Source organism: Octopus bimaculoides, chromosome 26, assembly GCF_001194135.2.
Source record: "Octopus bimaculoides isolate UCB-OBI-ISO-001 chromosome 26, ASM119413v2, whole genome shotgun sequence".
NCBI lineage: Eukaryota > Metazoa > Mollusca > Cephalopoda > Octopoda > Octopodidae > Octopus > Octopus bimaculoides.
The window spans coordinates 3,847,933-3,855,973 of record NC_069006.1 but is presented as its reverse complement, the minus strand read 5'-3'; the positions used below and the strand labels follow the sequence as shown (position 1 = coordinate 3,855,973).

Genomic DNA, 8,041 nt, shown 5'->3' with positions numbered 1-8,041 from the left:
GTGCGTATATATAAATATATATATACATATATATTATTTGAATATATTATATATATATATATATATAATATACTCAAATAATATATATGTATATATATATATATTTATATACACGCACACACACGGATATATATATATATATATTATATGTGTGTGTGTGCGTGTATATAAATATATATATATATATATATTATTTGAATATATTATATATATCATATAGACGAGCACACATATACATTTATTTTTTAATCGATTGGAAACTTATAAAAGTAAGGTCGGGTCTTGATCGTGGTATTTCTGTATGAAACTCGGCTTATAAGTTATAGTGGTGGTTTGTAAGTACCCCATCGTTAGAGTTTTCTCATAGACAAATATAGAAAACTAAATAACGGAGTATGTTGTGTTTGCCTTCGTTTGTACGTACAAGCGTGCGCGTATATACATATAGATTTTTAAAATTAAGTACTCAGGTCCAATTGTTGTAGGGTTTCAAGGCAGTGCCCCAGCATGACCGCAGTCCAATGACTAGAACAAGTAAGTTAAAACAACAGATAAATAGAGAGAGTGAGAGACGGAATAAGACAAGTATGTGTGTTTGTGTCTTTAAATATATATATATATATATATACACACACGTATATGTGTATGTATATATAAATTTATGTATATTTAAATATATACAGAGAGCAATATGTGTATACATACATGTGTGTGTGTGTGTCTGGCTGTCTGTCTGTTTGTCTCTCTCTCTATATATATATATGAGAGAGAGAAAGGGAAGGGCGAATAGGGGATGTCTTCTACATGCGTTTATATTTAATCTTTATACGGCAATAAACACACACATACATCCAGAGCAATGTGTATGTGTGTATGCATACATCTGTATATATACACACTGTAGAAGGATATGATAAACAACTGCCGTAGATGTGTGTCTGTGTCTGTGTCTGTATATATATATATGTGTTCCTATGTGTGTGTGTGTCTGTATATGTGCGTGCTTGTGTGAAGACAGCAGATGGCGAAGTCAATAGGAATGTGTAGTAGTAGTAGTAGTGGTGGTGGTGGTGGTGGTGGTGGTGGAGATGGTGATAATGGTGGTGTGATGGTTGTGTGGTGGTAGTGTCAGTAGTGAAGTGGTGTTGGAGGTGGCGGTAGTGGTGATGTTGGGAGATGGAAGTGGCGGTAATAACGTGGTAGGGGAGTGTTGGAGGTAATTGTTGTTGTAGTGGTGATGGTGATGATGATGACGGTAACAGCAGTGGTAGTGGTGTAGGTGGTGGTAGGGACATACGTGGAAGGTGCAGGTAGAGGGAAGAGGAGATGTAAGATTGTCAGCAGTTTTTGGCGGCGTCAAAAGAAAGCTATTTTAGTAAAACCAAATCAGAAGAGAGAGGAAGGGGAGAAGTGAAAGATAGAAAGAGAAAGAGAGGAAAAGTAAGAGATAGAGACATAGAGAGGGGAAAATGACAGACAGAAAGCAGAAAAGAGAGGAGGTGGAAATAATGATAGATATAACGAGGGAAACTGAGTGAAAGATAGTGATAGAGAGGGAATGAGTGACAATGTAAGACACTCAGATAAGATAGGAAGATATATAGAGAGAGAGGGGGATAGAGAAATGACTAGCTTTCCTGCTAGTAGGCATTAAAGGGCACTGTGTGTGTGTGTATATATATCTATATATATATATGTATGTATGTAAATATGTGTATGTATGTGGCCCTATTTGGGTACGTCTGCGTGTCTATGTATTGGGGTATATAATGTATATAAATGTGGATGTGTGTATGTGCTGAGAGCTGGTAGTTCATATATAAACAGGAACTTTAAAGTACATTGTCTCTATGTGCGTGTGTGTATATTTGCATGCATACGTGTATATGTATATGCATGTGTGTATATATATCTTAACACATGACTATTTTCCAATTTAATATGCTGTCTATACCTATAGTTATGTACATACATATATGTGTATATACATGTGTGTCGGTTGTATGTAAGTATATGTAGATGTGTATATATATATATATATATATATATATATATATATATATATGTGTGTGTGTGTGTATTATACACATACATAGATATATACGTACATGCATGTATATTATATACGCATGTGTGGAGAAGTGCTGAGTATATTTTTGTCCGTAAGTGTCTATATCTATATATACATATTAAATGTATGATTATATACATAGACACACACACCACATATATATGTTAGAATATAAATATGTACGTGTAAATATGTGTGTGCTATATAGTAATATATATATATATATATATGCATTCGTGCGTATATATTCTTGTGTGTATATATGCCTGTGTATGTTTGCTCAAGTCGGCACTGATGGGCGATCGTTTCGTCTCTCTTTTTCTAGACAGCCTTTTGTTATTTGTTAAGACTGTAAGGGTATAATTTTAGGGAGATTTGGCTGCTGTTTTCAGCAGGTCTAGCAACTACATAGAGGCACTCGTGTTATCCCTGTATGTAGTATATCTTGTGTGTATATGGTATGATGGTGATGGTGGTGATGGTAATGATGATTCCAATGTAAATGCGTATATGTGTTTTGATTGCAGTAGTCGGTGTACAAATGTGTGTACTCACCATATATTATATACATGTTTGTATAAAATGTGTATGTTGCAGATACTGTACATTACATATAGATATTATGTATGTTATAGAAAAGTTGAATGTATATGTTTGCTTTATCATATAGCGGTAGCAATAGTATATATACATTTGTATATATATATGTGTATAATAAAAAAATAAATGTTTCCATCTCGAAATCTGTCGCAGGATTACTCATTTTCGCCAGCTGAGTGGACTGCAGCAACGTGAAATAATGTCTCCCGTTTCAGGAATTGAAACCACAATCTCACAATCCGACACCCTAACCACTAAGCCACAATCGGTGTACATTCATAGCAGTGATCTGTAATTTTACGAAACCGGTATACTTTTGAATCTCTTTAAGAATTCACAATAATGACTTTTATTACTTTTATTCCTACCTCAGTTCATCTAATTGTATATATCTATCATTACTTTTCATAAAAAGCCTTTAATTTTTAAAAATTTCCAATGTGCATTTTCGCTTATTTTTCTTCTTACTTTCCCCACTATATATATATACATATATATATATATGTATGTATGTATGTGTGTGTGTGTGTATTATTTGTTTCATTAGATTGCGGCTACACACACATATATTGAAAAATACATTGTGTCCGTTTTCCAAGACGACTGGGTATTAAAGGGAGATTGTGCTGCTATTGCTAGCAGCTATAGCGACCACGTAGTGGTTATCTCTCTCTCTCTCTCATAGGTTGTACAGCGTACGTATATATATGCACATATGTACATACATATACCTACACATATATACACGCATATTATTATACATACATACGCATAGATAGAGAAACAACGAATTTCACTCATTGCGCTGCGACTATACTGGAGCATTGCTTTCAAGGAGTTTACCTGATTATATCAATTCCGGTCGTTATTTCAGGTGAACACACTTGTTTATATGACAAGTAGCGGATGGTGTGCGTTTACAATTGTTTCATACACGTGCATACATGTATATATATAGAATAAATGATAGACCACGAATATATATCACTTGTTCCCTACGTACGTTTCACCATTGTAGGTATTCGCAATCTTTGCTTTGGAAGTTCTAAACTTAACTGCAGTAGTCGTACATACATCTAACTGTACACACAAGATATTATGTTATATCACATTATATATATATATATATACATATAATGTAGAAGAACAACAAAGGTGAATGAATAACACGATGAAAATATATAACCTTTGAGGCTAAATGAATCGAAGAAATTGTTCGATATTTTGGGCTTAAGCTTTTCTCCTTCATCGGAGACAAAAAGGAGAAGTGGAAATGTGCGGGGGGGGGGATCACAAAAAGAAAAACTCAGAGTAGATAAGTCCACGTGTCATTTCGAGATTGCCTGGATTGTAGTTATACCTTCTGGACTACCAATTTGGATCACATTGAATCCACTTTACTGTGCGTATATATATTCATTGTGTGTGTGTATCTCGTGCATAACGAGCATATGTATATCAATATTAAAGAGGACAAATAAGCATGAATAGGTATGTATAGATGGAAGTCTCTACTTGTATGTATATACGTGCATGCGTACGAGTGAGTGCGTGTTTAATGGTACTATAAACAGTACCATTACTAACAATCACCAGTAGTACAGCGACTGTACTATTGGTGATTGCTTGTAAGTAGTGCTGCACTATACAAATGATATATTATCACGTGATGTGTTGTTTGTTTAACCACAGGTTGGCTACGATGGAACGAACAGGTTTATTGTCAAAAGCGTTTCAGCCGACACCATGTCACCGTTTTTAAAACATTGGTTGTTATTTGAGCGACTTCGTTGAGACGTGGTGTTCTGCACTGATTGGTAAAGTACGCCAGTGTACGGACTCTCTTTCTCAAAATGTTTTTTTATGTAGATACTGTGGCACTTATATCACTGAAACATATCCCAAAGATATCAATGCATTTCTATTTTCTCTTAATTTGAGATGGAAACGGAATTTGAAACCAATATAATAGCAGGTATGAATATCCATCGAAAATAAATTCAGTCATACCTACACACGTATCGCCACTTTGTTTCCTTATGTTCAGAAAAATGGGTATTTTTTAACGAAATTTTCTACGAATATCCTTCACAAGATGTAGATTACTATTATATCGAAATTTATTTAAAAAAAGAAAAAGATAAAAGTGCACACATACATACTGATACACGTCACATATTTTTTTCAAGTGTGATGTCAATATGTACGTCTGCGCACCCTTCAGTTTTTTATTTTTACACATTAAATTCCAATATATTCGTAATATAAACTATCTTAGAAGTATTGTTAGAAAACTTCATTAAAAGCTATGAGGAAATATAGTCGGCTGGGGACATGCGTACTTATAACGGTTTGCCTAAATGAATGAATATACTTCGACTTCTTCATTCGGTGTAGTGTTGATTTTGTAGCGTAGACTATATATATTTACGAACATTCGAACGTAGCAGGTAACAACAATCGGAGTAGTGGACACAATGGGACACAAACAGCGGCCAAAGACTAGCTTTTACCTACGTTCGAATGAACGTATGTGTAGAGTCTACGCTACAATTTCTTTTAAGCTCTCAGGTGGCATCCATTGAAGAGAAAACCAGCATCACGATTTACGACTGCTACCACCACCAGCACCACATTTACGGTATGGAAATGGATTTTCGCCTGTTTCGACGATCACTATTCCAGTTATTCGATCAAGAGAACTCATCAAATTACTTATTGGATTGGTTTCAAATTTTGGTAGAAGGCCAAGGGGATTACATCGACTCCAGTGTTCAACTGTTACTTATTTTATCGACCTCGAAATGATCAAAGGCAAAGTCGGCCTCGGTGGAATTTGAACTCAGAACGTTAAGATAGACGAAATGCCGCTAAGCATTTTGCGCGGCGTGTTAACGATTTTGCCAACTCGCAACTTCAAATTATTTAGTACATTATAATCTATACATAGTTGAGTATTCCACCATTTCACCGACTTTTAAATGTAATTCTTTCGTCAGAATCACTGTCATAGTGCGTGACGGACGAAACTGGCCCCTTTTCAATTACACGTACAGTTTATCAGATAGATTTCTCATGCTTCAGTTAGCCATATTTCATTCAGAGTTTAGGTCAGCCCGAAACATGAGGTAAAATAGACTTTCACCTAAAATGTCATGCAATGGGATTGAACCTGTAACCGCATAATTCTAAAGCGAATTGTTTTGCCACTCACTCGGCTATACTTTTCTTTTCCGACTGTCTTAATATATGTACTCTATATTTGCTACTGTATTTCTGTAGTTGCTGCAACAAACAGCTATATCTTCTGTTTTACTTGTTCCTGTCCTTGTACTGCGGCCATGCTGGGGCTCCTCCTTGAAGAGTTTAGTCGAACAAATCGACCTTAGCATATTTGAAAAATGATTAATAAATATCCTATCGGTGTCTTAACCCGAACCGCCATGTCACGGGGGCGTAAAGAAACCAACACGGTTGTCAAGCAGTAGAAGGGAAACAAATACAAACATAGCATATGTGTGTGTGTGTGTGTGTGTATACAATGGGCTTCCAGAAGATTCCTTCGAACATACGTTTCAAGTGGTTACGTAAGTCAATCGAAATATCAGTGATTGGTTTTGTTACTATTGTAATATTATACCACTCATCTTTATAAGAATCTGGCGTATCCTTCCTTGGATAATACAGTTATAACACAATACGAACATAGGTACTGGTGAAAAGGTATGATACAAACGTGCTGGGAACAAAGATAGTGGTGAAAGGGTATAATCTGAGGCTTTAAATACATATGAGAAAGGGAGTTCCTCTCACTAGATTTTATATATGGAATCCGATTGTGATAAACAACTATTTCTTAATATTTTTCATTAAATTTCGTTTCATCCTGTAGCCACCACCAAAACAATCTCGAGTCGGCCTCTTTGCCTCTACTTTTGCGTTTGCGGTCTGTATTGTCAATATTGTTTAGTGACAATATTCGGCGTGAATATTCTGATGTTTTATGCTACAACCAATAATATATTGTTTGACGGTATATATTATTAAAATCCATATACAGGATCTCAAGACCAACTACATGCCACATACAATCGAGTGGAGCTTCGTGGAGAAATCTACAGGATATGTAAATTGATCAAAGAGTTGCAAGATAAGTATAACAGAAGGGTTGCACACTCTTTTTAGATCCAAGAATTTCACCACACTACATAATTCCAGATTGTGGAGAAATTGCTTTTGTCGAACTGAAGGACAGATCTAGTTTTTTTCATTCGCAAAATATGCTTTTTGTAGGAGACAGTAAAAAATCTGAAAGTTGGCTATAATAATGTAGCATTCCAGTCTCATTGCTTTGAAGGTTTGATGTTGTGGAGAAAAAAAAAATTGGAGAAAAATGTTAGAGGTTTAAAAATCGAAGGAAAAAAAATGGGTATTTTTAGCTAATGGCGAGACAGAAATTTCCTGCGTTTGGCGGTGTGGTGTCAACTTTAAGGTTGTACTCTGTGAAATGTACATGTATCATCTGGATCTAGTCTTTCTCATTCATTGATTGTATTTTTAAAAATTTGTTATATTAATATATTTGTCTGCAGAAAAATTAAAACAAAACACGCGGGTGAAAAGAATCTCGTGGTGTGAAGAACCAATTGTAAAAAATCAACATTGAACAATGTGCGTCACAGTGAAGTGAACCACGAAGTCGCAGAGAACAGTGAAGTGAACCACAACAGCGTCCTGTTGTCATGGTAACAAGCTGCTAATGACACGCTGTCTGTTGATTGGCTAAAATTGCCCAGATTTCTCAACCTTAATGCCAAATAACATCAAATTCTCTAATTTATGAGATAAAGTAATTGGTTGATCGTAATCAAAATTCAGAGTTGTATCGATACACCAAAAATGAAAGCAATCTGAGCAAAATTAAGTGGGGACTGATTTTGCGAATGGAAAAGACCAGATCCTGGAGGACATCACCCTCCCTGAACTGAGCAACTGTCTCATAGACCACAGCCTTCTCCCCGTACAATCTGCACCAGCTAGATTATGATTTTGGACGGATAAAAGAGGTGCGACTCTTGTTTTATTTTTCTTTCTTTTTCCGTTTTAATTCAAATTTTGTCGTCTCGTTCTACTTCTCATTTCACTTTTTGCACCTACCTTCTCGTTTCAAACAAGAGCAACCATTTGTATTTGCTTGGAGACCCAAGGTACGCTATATAAATCTGTTGAATTATTGTTTCTACAGCATGAAACTATTAGTAACTCATATTTAAATATTGTGTGTCGATTTACTCGACTAAAGGCGGTGCTCCAGCATGGCCGCAGTCAAATGACTGAAACAAGTAAAAGAGTAACGAGTATATATATATA

At 35.4% G+C, this 8,041-nt stretch overlaps 1 protein-coding gene and 1 long non-coding RNA gene across 2 annotated transcripts in view; one reads left to right on the top strand and one right to left on the bottom strand.

Moving 5' to 3' along the window:
* The window catches only part of LOC106883971 (deacetylase EF_0837), a 240,170-nt gene that overhangs the window by 216,148 nt on the left and 15,981 nt on the right, over nucleotides 1–8,041 (bottom strand). The gene's annotated exons all lie outside the window — the stretch shown is intronic.
* LOC128250932 (uncharacterized) lies at nucleotides 4,008–4,692 on the top strand. The gene is made up of 2 exons (XR_008266872.1): nucleotides 4,008–4,162; nucleotides 4,364–4,692. It is a non-coding gene; the product is annotated as an uncharacterized LOC128250932 (long non-coding RNA).